Raw genomic sequence first — 9,013 nt, forward strand, 5'->3', positions numbered from 1 at the left:
CCGAAGGAGTAATTCATCATTGGTATTGACACCCCCTTGGTTTGTTCCAAGCATGGGGGGAGTGCCGCGGTATCACATCATCACTATCTTTTACCTTTTTACTAGCAAGTAGTGTCATATCATGAGTAGGGAAGTTATCATATAAGATGGTTTGCAGTGTGGAAGTATCTCTCTTTTAGTTAGTTATCTATGTATCACTTGGTGTGAGTTATCGTTATGAAATATTAATGAGAAGTTTTATCATTTACTTTTTGCACACCTTATTTTAGTTTGCAATTTCTGCTATATGATTGATCTTGTTATTAGTATTGACATCACTTTGGGAGCATCAAGTAAATCTGTTTGGTTTTGGCAAACTTAGCATTGGTCAATAGCAACAATACTTTGAAGTTTAAGTAGAAAAGAGGGAAATACATGTAAATATATTACTTCATTATCCTTTCTTGTTAGCTAATGAGCTTAGTATTCTCAAGTTAAAATTGTTTGTGCTTACAAGGAAGATGCATGATTGTTTCTATCACATGTATATTTGTTTGTTTCCCACAACTCTTATGCTTGCTAACCAACCTTGCTAGCCAAAGACCTGTACTGAGAGGGAATACTTCGCGTGCATCCAAAACCTTAAACCAAACCTATGCCATTTGTGTCCACCATAACTACCTACTTTATGGTATTTTGTGCCACTCCAAGTAAATACTTCATGTGCTACCTTTAAACAATTCAAAACTTTATTACTCCTTATTTGTGCCAATGTTTTATAGCTCATGAGGAAGTATGTGGTGTTTCATCTTTCAATCTTGTTGGGCAACTTTCACCAATGGACTAGTGGCACATCCGCTTATCCAATAATTTTGCAAAAAGAGCTGGCAACGGGGTTCCCAGCCCCAATTAATTAACTTTCATTAATAATTCTCTTCACATGTTTTGCCCTGATTCATCAGTAAGCAACTTAATTTTGCAATAGACACTCCTCCATGGTATGTGAAATGTTGGAAGGCACCCGAGGATTCGGTTAGCCATGGCTTGTGAAAGCAAAGGTTGGGAGGAGTGTCATCCATAAATAAAACTAAAGTACATGTGTAAACAAAAGAGAAGAGGGATGATCTACCTTGCTCGGTAGAGATAATGTCCTTCATGGGAGCCGCTCTTTGAAAGTCTCGTTTGGCAAGGGGGTTAGAGTGCCCACTACCATTCGTTGACAACAACAAACACCTCTCAAAACTTTACTTTTATGCTCTCTATATGATTTCGAAACTTGAAAAGCTCTAGCACATGATTTAATTCCTGCTTCCCTCTGCGAAGGGCCCATCTTTTACTTTTATGTTGAGTCAGTAAACCTATTCCCCTCTATCTCAAGCAAGCAATTGAGTTGTTGTGATCCAACCATTATATTGTGATCTATGTAATCATGTCTTTTATTCTTCCTTGTTTAGTACAAATTTTATCTGAATGAATATGACTTTGAGAGTTATCAATGATTATGAAGAGATTACTATGATTGAGCATATAAGATCTGCCATACAAGCTCTAATATAAAGGCTTTACTCAAAAGACAAGAACAATCTGTTAGTTGTTCCCTGACCAAGAACGAAGTTTGCCATCACCAATTATGATTTCCTATGCACCTTTATTTGTGATTATCCTTTACTTGTTTCAAGTTGAGTTATATGAGGAAGTTGTTCACTAGAATGTCTTGTGTGAATTAATAAATGTGATGCTTCTTGTCCGTATTTTATTTATCGACTCTTCACTCCATAAACATGTGGTCTTGTTTACTAAGTTCAGTTTTGCTTGGGGACAAGCGAAGTCTAAGCTTGGGGGGAGTTGATACGTCCATTTTGCATCACTATTTTGTATCATAATTTACTGTTATTCATTGATATATTTCATATTTAGAGATGATACTTATGTTATTTCACCTATTTTGCATGTTTCATGATTATTGGAGAATCATTCACCGGAGTCAGGATTCTACTGGAAAAAGCACCGTCAGGATACAGTATTTCTGAAGATCAACAATTGACGGAAAATATACCGAAGATCTTATTTTCGCGGAAGATGGAGCCAGCCAAAAGGGGAGGCCGAGGAGGGCCGCCATGGGCCCTCCCCATAGGCCGGTGCGGGCCCCACCCTGGCCGCGCCGCCATGTGGTGAGGGGGCCCACGACCCCCCTGAGCCATCTCTCCTTCGCGTACTTGATCTCCTGAGAACCCTAAGGCGAAGAGAGGCATCGAGAATAGACACAGCCGCCTCTGCGGGGCGGAAAACGCCAGAGAGAAAAGAGCTCTCCGGTAGGCTAAAATCTGCCGGGGAAATTCCCTCCCGAAGGGGTAAATCGACGCCATCGTCACCGCCATCGAGCTGGACTTCATTGGGATCATCATCATCATCATCATCATCATCTCCACCGCCGACACCACCATCTCCACCGCTGCACCTCGTCTCCGCTGTAACATCTAGGGTTGAATCTTGATTATTTCATAGGGGAAACTCTCCCAGTATTGATTACTCGTTGTTATTGATGCTATTGAGTGAAACCATTGAACCAAGGTTTATGTTCAGATTGTTATTCATCATCATATCACCTCTGATCATGTTCCATATGATGTCTCGTGAGTAGTTCGTTTAGTTCTTGAGGACATGGGTGAACTCTAAATGTTAGTAGTGAACTATGTTGAGTAATATTTAATGGTTTGATATTTAAGTTGTGGTGTTACTCTTCTAGTGGTGTCATGTGAACGTCGACTACATGATACTTCACCTTTATGGGCCTAGGGGAGTGCATCTTGTATTCGTTTGCTAATTGTGGGGTTGCCGGAGTGACAACAACCTGAACCCCCGTTGGTATATCGATGCAGGAGAGATAGCAGGATCTCAGAGTTTAAGGTTGTGGTTAGATTTATCTTAATTACTTTCTTGTATTTGCGGATGCTTGCAAGGGGTTTAATCACAAGCATGTATTAGTCCTAGGAAGGGCGGTGCATTAGCATAGGTTCACCCACACAACACTTATCAAAACAATAAAGATTAATCAGCTATATGAAGCGAAAGCACTAGACTAAATTCCCGTGTGTCCTCAATAACGTTTGGTCATTATAAGTAAACAAACCAGCTTGTCCTTTGTGTTCAAAAGGATTGGGCCACTCACTGCAATTATTACTCTCGCATTTTACTTACTTGTACTTTATTTATCTGCTATATCAAAAACCCCTGAATACTTGTCTGTGAGCATTTACAGTGAATCCTTTATCGAAACTGCTTGTCAACACCTTCTGCTCCTCGTTGGGTTCGACACTCTTATTTATCGAAAGTACTACGATATACCCCCTATACTTGTGGGTCATCAGGCTCTAGATGATCTTGGTGAAAAAGTTTGTGCCCTATATCCTTTTATGTGTGAACTTTGCCATAGAGTGGGTCATTTTAATTTTCAATGCTCCTCCAATGATAATTCGAACCTTATGAGTGCTGCAAATTTGTATTGTGATGATGAAATCACTCCTAATCAGCCTGATGAACTTACTTTATTTTTGGGGTGTGAAGAGTTATTGAGAAAAACTTCTTTGGTGGATATGGGTGCTCTTGATATCAATAGTGTCCTGCATGGGTGTCTTTTTTATTGCGTTGATAATTGCCACACAAATACTTACATACAAAATATTTTAGAAGATGACACTGCCAAAATATGATAGGATCGCTGTGTGTTTTGAAATTATTAATGAAAAGGAGGAATCCTCCCAAGTTTCTTCTATTGTTTCTGGAAATAAATCAGGTTATGTGCAAAAGCCTCCCTTCAAGCCTCTTCCTCCTACAGAAGGGAACGAGGAGAAGGAAAAGAAGAAGAAGAAGGAAACGAAGAAGAAGAAGAAGAAGAAGAAGAAGAAGAAGAAGAAGAAGGAAACGAAGAAGAAGAAGGAAAGAGGTAACAGCATATCCCCGCGTGTACGAGATAACGATAGGTAACCGTAAGTATGTTGCTCCTAATGATTATTATGATAATGAATCTGAATACAATGATCTTCCTATGCCCTTTACTTATATTAGTGATTATGATTTGGAAGAGGACACTACTTTTGATACTGAAAATCTCTTTGGTACCGATTATGAAAGTAATGATGTTAGCACTATCCATGTTTCCTCAAATGATGATATTATATCTTCGGGCTTAGATAATCGTTATAGAGATGGCTACGACACAGGTTATAATTATCCTTATGAAACTTGTCATAGTTATTATGGGATTGCCAAAAACCATTCCCTTAGTATGCAACTTGTTTACCATGTTCAAATTCTTGATAATGAACCTGCTCCAATTACTATTAATGAGAAGAGTTTTTCTTATGCCAAAAATAATGATACTTTCATGCATATTAACCATGATAAGAATGTTTTAAGTGATGGTTATATTGTGGATTTCATCAATGATGCTACTGAAAGTTATTATGAGAGAGGGAAACATGGTTATACGCATCTTAATAATATTAAGTTGGGATTTCTATTTTCGTGCCCTCCGGTCCTTAGTTGTACTCAGTTTTCCCCAGCTCCTTAGTTTTTCCTCAGTTTTCCCCAAGCCCTTGTTTGAAACCCGCAGAAGCAGCTCAGACGGCAGGATTCCCGTTTAGTTGACCGTTCTGTCACGTGTGGGGCCGCGTCTTGTGGGGCCGAGTCGTGTGGGCCCGCGTCGCATGGGGCTGGTAGAAAGGGCCCGCGTGGGACAGGACGAGAAGCGTTTGGTTGCACGTGAGCAGGAGCTGGGTTCTGTCTCTCTCGGCCCCAAATTGGCATCCCTATTAAGTGCACCTTTTTCCCCTCTTTCTCTCTCGTCCTTTTCACCAAATTAGTATAAAATCTAGAGAAGCTTGCATTTCTGACTTTCTTCAATTATTTGTGCCTTTTGGCCCTCGTTGTTTGCCCAATATGGCAGCAAATCTAGTACTCCCTCCGGTTCATATGTATGTAGTTAAATCTAGAAGCAAATCTCCAGGATAATGTACGATAAATTCACAGGTCATAGTAAATCAAGAAAACTAAGTACGGCCAACAAAATATAGTAGACTAGGGATAGATAATCCCTAGATAATATGGATAGATAATAGGCTGCATACACGGCAGCCAACATAGTAACGAGGTTCTTCACGAGCACCATCATACTAACATAACAACAAGGGATCCCTAGCTAACAACAAAGGGATCCCAACAACAAACTAGGAGGCAGCGAGCAGCAGCAGCACACGTCCGGGACTCCGCCTACCCCATCCGGCTCTCCCTCCACTTGTTGCTCTTGCTCCCCTTGGGAGCCTTGGGCTTGAGCGGAGGCATGCGCCCGGCGGAGATCTCCACCCGCTGCAAGCCGCGGAGGTGCATGCCGAGCGCCCTGTGCTTGGCGCGGAAGGAGTGGACGTTCACCGTCGTGCCGACCTTGGGGAAGGTGTTGCTGATGTTCTCGAGCATGCGTGACGAGGCAGTTGAAGTCCGTGGCGCCGAGTCTCCCGGTGCGGAAGGGGCACCTGTACACCTCCTTGGCGAAGTAGGAGATGTATCGGCCGACCTGCAGCCTCCGCGAGCACTCGGCGAGTCTTGACGTCCTCCTGCTCTTCGTCGCTGCCGACGTCGCTGCCGTACATCTGATCCATATCAAACGGAAACTAGTGAATGAGTTGCAACGATGACTAACGTACATGATAACAAAGTTAAGAAAAACAGAGTCAGCCTCAGTTAGAGTGGACATGATTATATATCTACAGGGAAGGGGTAAGCGAACTAAAGCTCATGCACAACAGATTTATACACAGCAATGGTTCGCTGAACCCTCCCTGTAAAAATTTGTGCCCAACCATTCATCATAGGCAAAGAAACAGATTCTAGATCTGAACTAGATCTGAACTTGAACACATTCGAGATTATTTGCAAAATTAAACGGTTGATATCTTTTGATTAGTGCATAAAATAACTGATTGAGATCCCATGATTACTTGCATAAATTAACCGATTGAGATCCAATATTACTTGCATAAATTAACCGAACAGCCGAACCCCAAATCAAGAAGTGATCAAAACAAAATGGAATAAAATCGGCGCAAATATTAGCCCAATACTCATCCATCTACAGATCCATCTACACCAGCAAAAATAGGGTTCAAAAAGGAATGGGGAACAAAAAAGGAAGCAAACCGTAGTTACCTCGTTCCATGGGTCCTCCAGAGGAGGTGTCGTAGGGGTTCGGGGGCGGGACGTACGGCACGGGGTCGTAGGGGTCCCATCCCGCCGGGATCTGACAGCCACCGGCGGCAGCAGCCTCCGATGCACCGGCGGCGGCGGCGGCGGCGTCGTCCGTCGAGGGGACGGGGCCGAAGATGGAGGCGTCGCGCTTCGAGCCAACCTCGACGATGGGATTGGCATTCTCCTTGTCCATCTCTCCGGCGGAGGAAGAGGAAGAGGAAGAGGGAGAGGGAGAGGGTTTTTGCTTTGGAGAAGATGATGGGACGTGGGAGAGAGTTGGCGATGCGTGAGCGAGTGAGAGTGACAGAGACGAGTGCGAGGAGGCGTCTATAAAGGCGAGGGGTGGTTAATGCGACCCGCGTCCTACGCGTGCACGGGTGCACGTCCGCACGTCTTGGACTTCGCAACGCGACACGCGTCCACGATTGCACGTCTCGACTTCTCCACCGCGACCCGCGTCTACGCGTCAACAATTGCACGTGTCCTCGAGTCTAACCCTGGAAATTTAGATATACTCAGGTATACCCTCGAGTCTTATACTAGCATTTTTTGTGTGCTCAATTTTCCCCTCGAGTGCTAATACTGGCTAGTGCAATATACTCAGCTTTACCCTCAAGTGGCTGGTCAACAGAGAGTCAACAAATGGGATTAACTAGTTAAATGAGTCATTTAATGTGCAAAAAAATCCTAAAAAGAGTGGCACTTACTCATGGAGTCTTTACCACAAATTGACACTTCTCAAATCATAGATAAATCATAGATAAATCAAGTTTTACCACAAATTGCCACTTCTCAAATCACCTAGTAGCTATGAAGGTGCATGGTTTTCCACAATAAGCCCTTCCCAAAACAGCTTCCCCCAAATCATACTTTGTCTAAATGAGGCCACAATTCTCACACTCGATGTATATTGGTATTGCAAATAGTTTGAGGTAGGCCAAGATGGGTTTCATTGTACAAAACACGCATTTTCCATTTTTTAAATCTCATATTTGAATCCCTTAGTCTATTTACTACTCGAGGTGCCCTTGGTTTCTTGATAGTACTCGGTTTTGCCCTCTCTCTTCACAAATTCTCGCAGACGTGCATCATCGCTCCGATTGGTCTAGCCCATGTCACGCGGATCGTGCCCACCGACCGTTGATCGTATGATATAGGGAACGGGCAGGATAACCCCTCTCTCTCTCTGTTGGCGGTTAATTAGCTTGCTGAAGGGCGGTTTTACGTATTATTTTTCACGCGCTAAAAATTATAAACTGTTTTAGGCGTTATTTTTCACGCAAAAAATGATAAACCATCACCGATTTGTTGTTACCATTACTTTTCACGCAAAAAAATGATAAACCATCACCGATTTGTTGTTGCCATTACTTTTCACGCAAAAAAATGATAAACCATCAACAATTTGTTGTAGCCATTACTTTTCACGCAAAAAAAATGATAAACCATCACCGATTTGTTGTTGCCATTACTTTTCACGCAAAAAATGATAAACCATCAACAATTTGTTGTAGCCATTACTTTTACGCAAAAAATGATAAACCATCAACAATTTGTTGTTGCCATTACTTTTCATGCAAAAAATATGATAAACCATCACCGATTTGTTGTTGCCATTACTTTTCACGCAAAAAATGATAAACCATCAACAATTTGTTGTAGCCATTACTTTTCACGCAAAAAATGATAAACCATCAACAATTTGTTGTAGCCATTACTTTTCACGCAAAAAAATGATAAACCATCAACAATTTGTTGTAGCCATTACTTTTCACGCAGAAAAAACCTAATTTGTTACAAAAGCTGGTTTTCAGTGAGACCTAACCAAGTTTGGCATACATGATGGCATACCTATAACAACAAGGAATATCTAAAAGGGAAAGTTTCAGAAAATTTAGGGTGAAAATGATGCCATACATGATGCTTGTTTTTCGAGGTTTTGACCTGAAAATCAATTGGGTATTGTAAAGGGAAATAAAAAGTTCGAAAAATGTAAAAACGAAACAATCTATCTATCTATGTATAGAAGATCAGCTGTATGAAATTTGAGGTTATTTAGAGAAGGTAGAAAAAATCACCTTGTTAGAAAAGCTGGTTTCAGCGAGACGAAACGGCATGCGCTTAAGCAAAGTGATTTTTTCGAACATCTCCAAATGACCCCAAATTTTCCATACATGATGCCATACGTGTAACAACAAGGAACCCTATCTAAAAAGTGTCAAAAAAGTTTGCCCAACCGTATAGCTCTATCAAAAAGAACCTCACCATGGCGCTAGTATAATTTTGGGATAGTTACAAACTTTCGTTACCTAACCTTCAACATGAAACTTGTTTCAAATTCATTTTGGCCTACAAGAAACAAATCCCAACTTGATTCGAGCACCACAGCCTCCAAACGATGCCGATGCCGATATCGGCATGGTCGGAACGGCTATGCTCGCCGCCATCTGCTAGGTCAACGTCGGGATGCACCCTCAATCCCGTCCCCTCATTCGATCACCGACACACCGAGAGATACCGCCGAGGCCAATGCCGAACGTACATGCTGATGCCAATGCCGATCATGCATGCACGCCGGCTGTGGGCATGGCCACGCCGACCCGCTATGCTTTGGACGCCACGAGACCGCCGCGAGGTCTTTCCCTTCGCCACCACACTCTCCTAGCACCCACCTATACACGCCGAGAAAGGAGAGACACTAGTTTTCTCTACATTGCTCGCGTTCGTGTCCGACACGGTCGGTCAAAGTTTTGAGGTGGTCGTCGATGTCGTCGACCATTTCTTCTCTTCTTTG

The sequence above is a fragment of the Lolium rigidum genome, chromosome 6 (assembly GCF_022539505.1).
Source record: "Lolium rigidum isolate FL_2022 chromosome 6, APGP_CSIRO_Lrig_0.1, whole genome shotgun sequence".
Lineage (NCBI taxonomy): Eukaryota > Viridiplantae > Streptophyta > Magnoliopsida > Poales > Poaceae > Lolium > Lolium rigidum.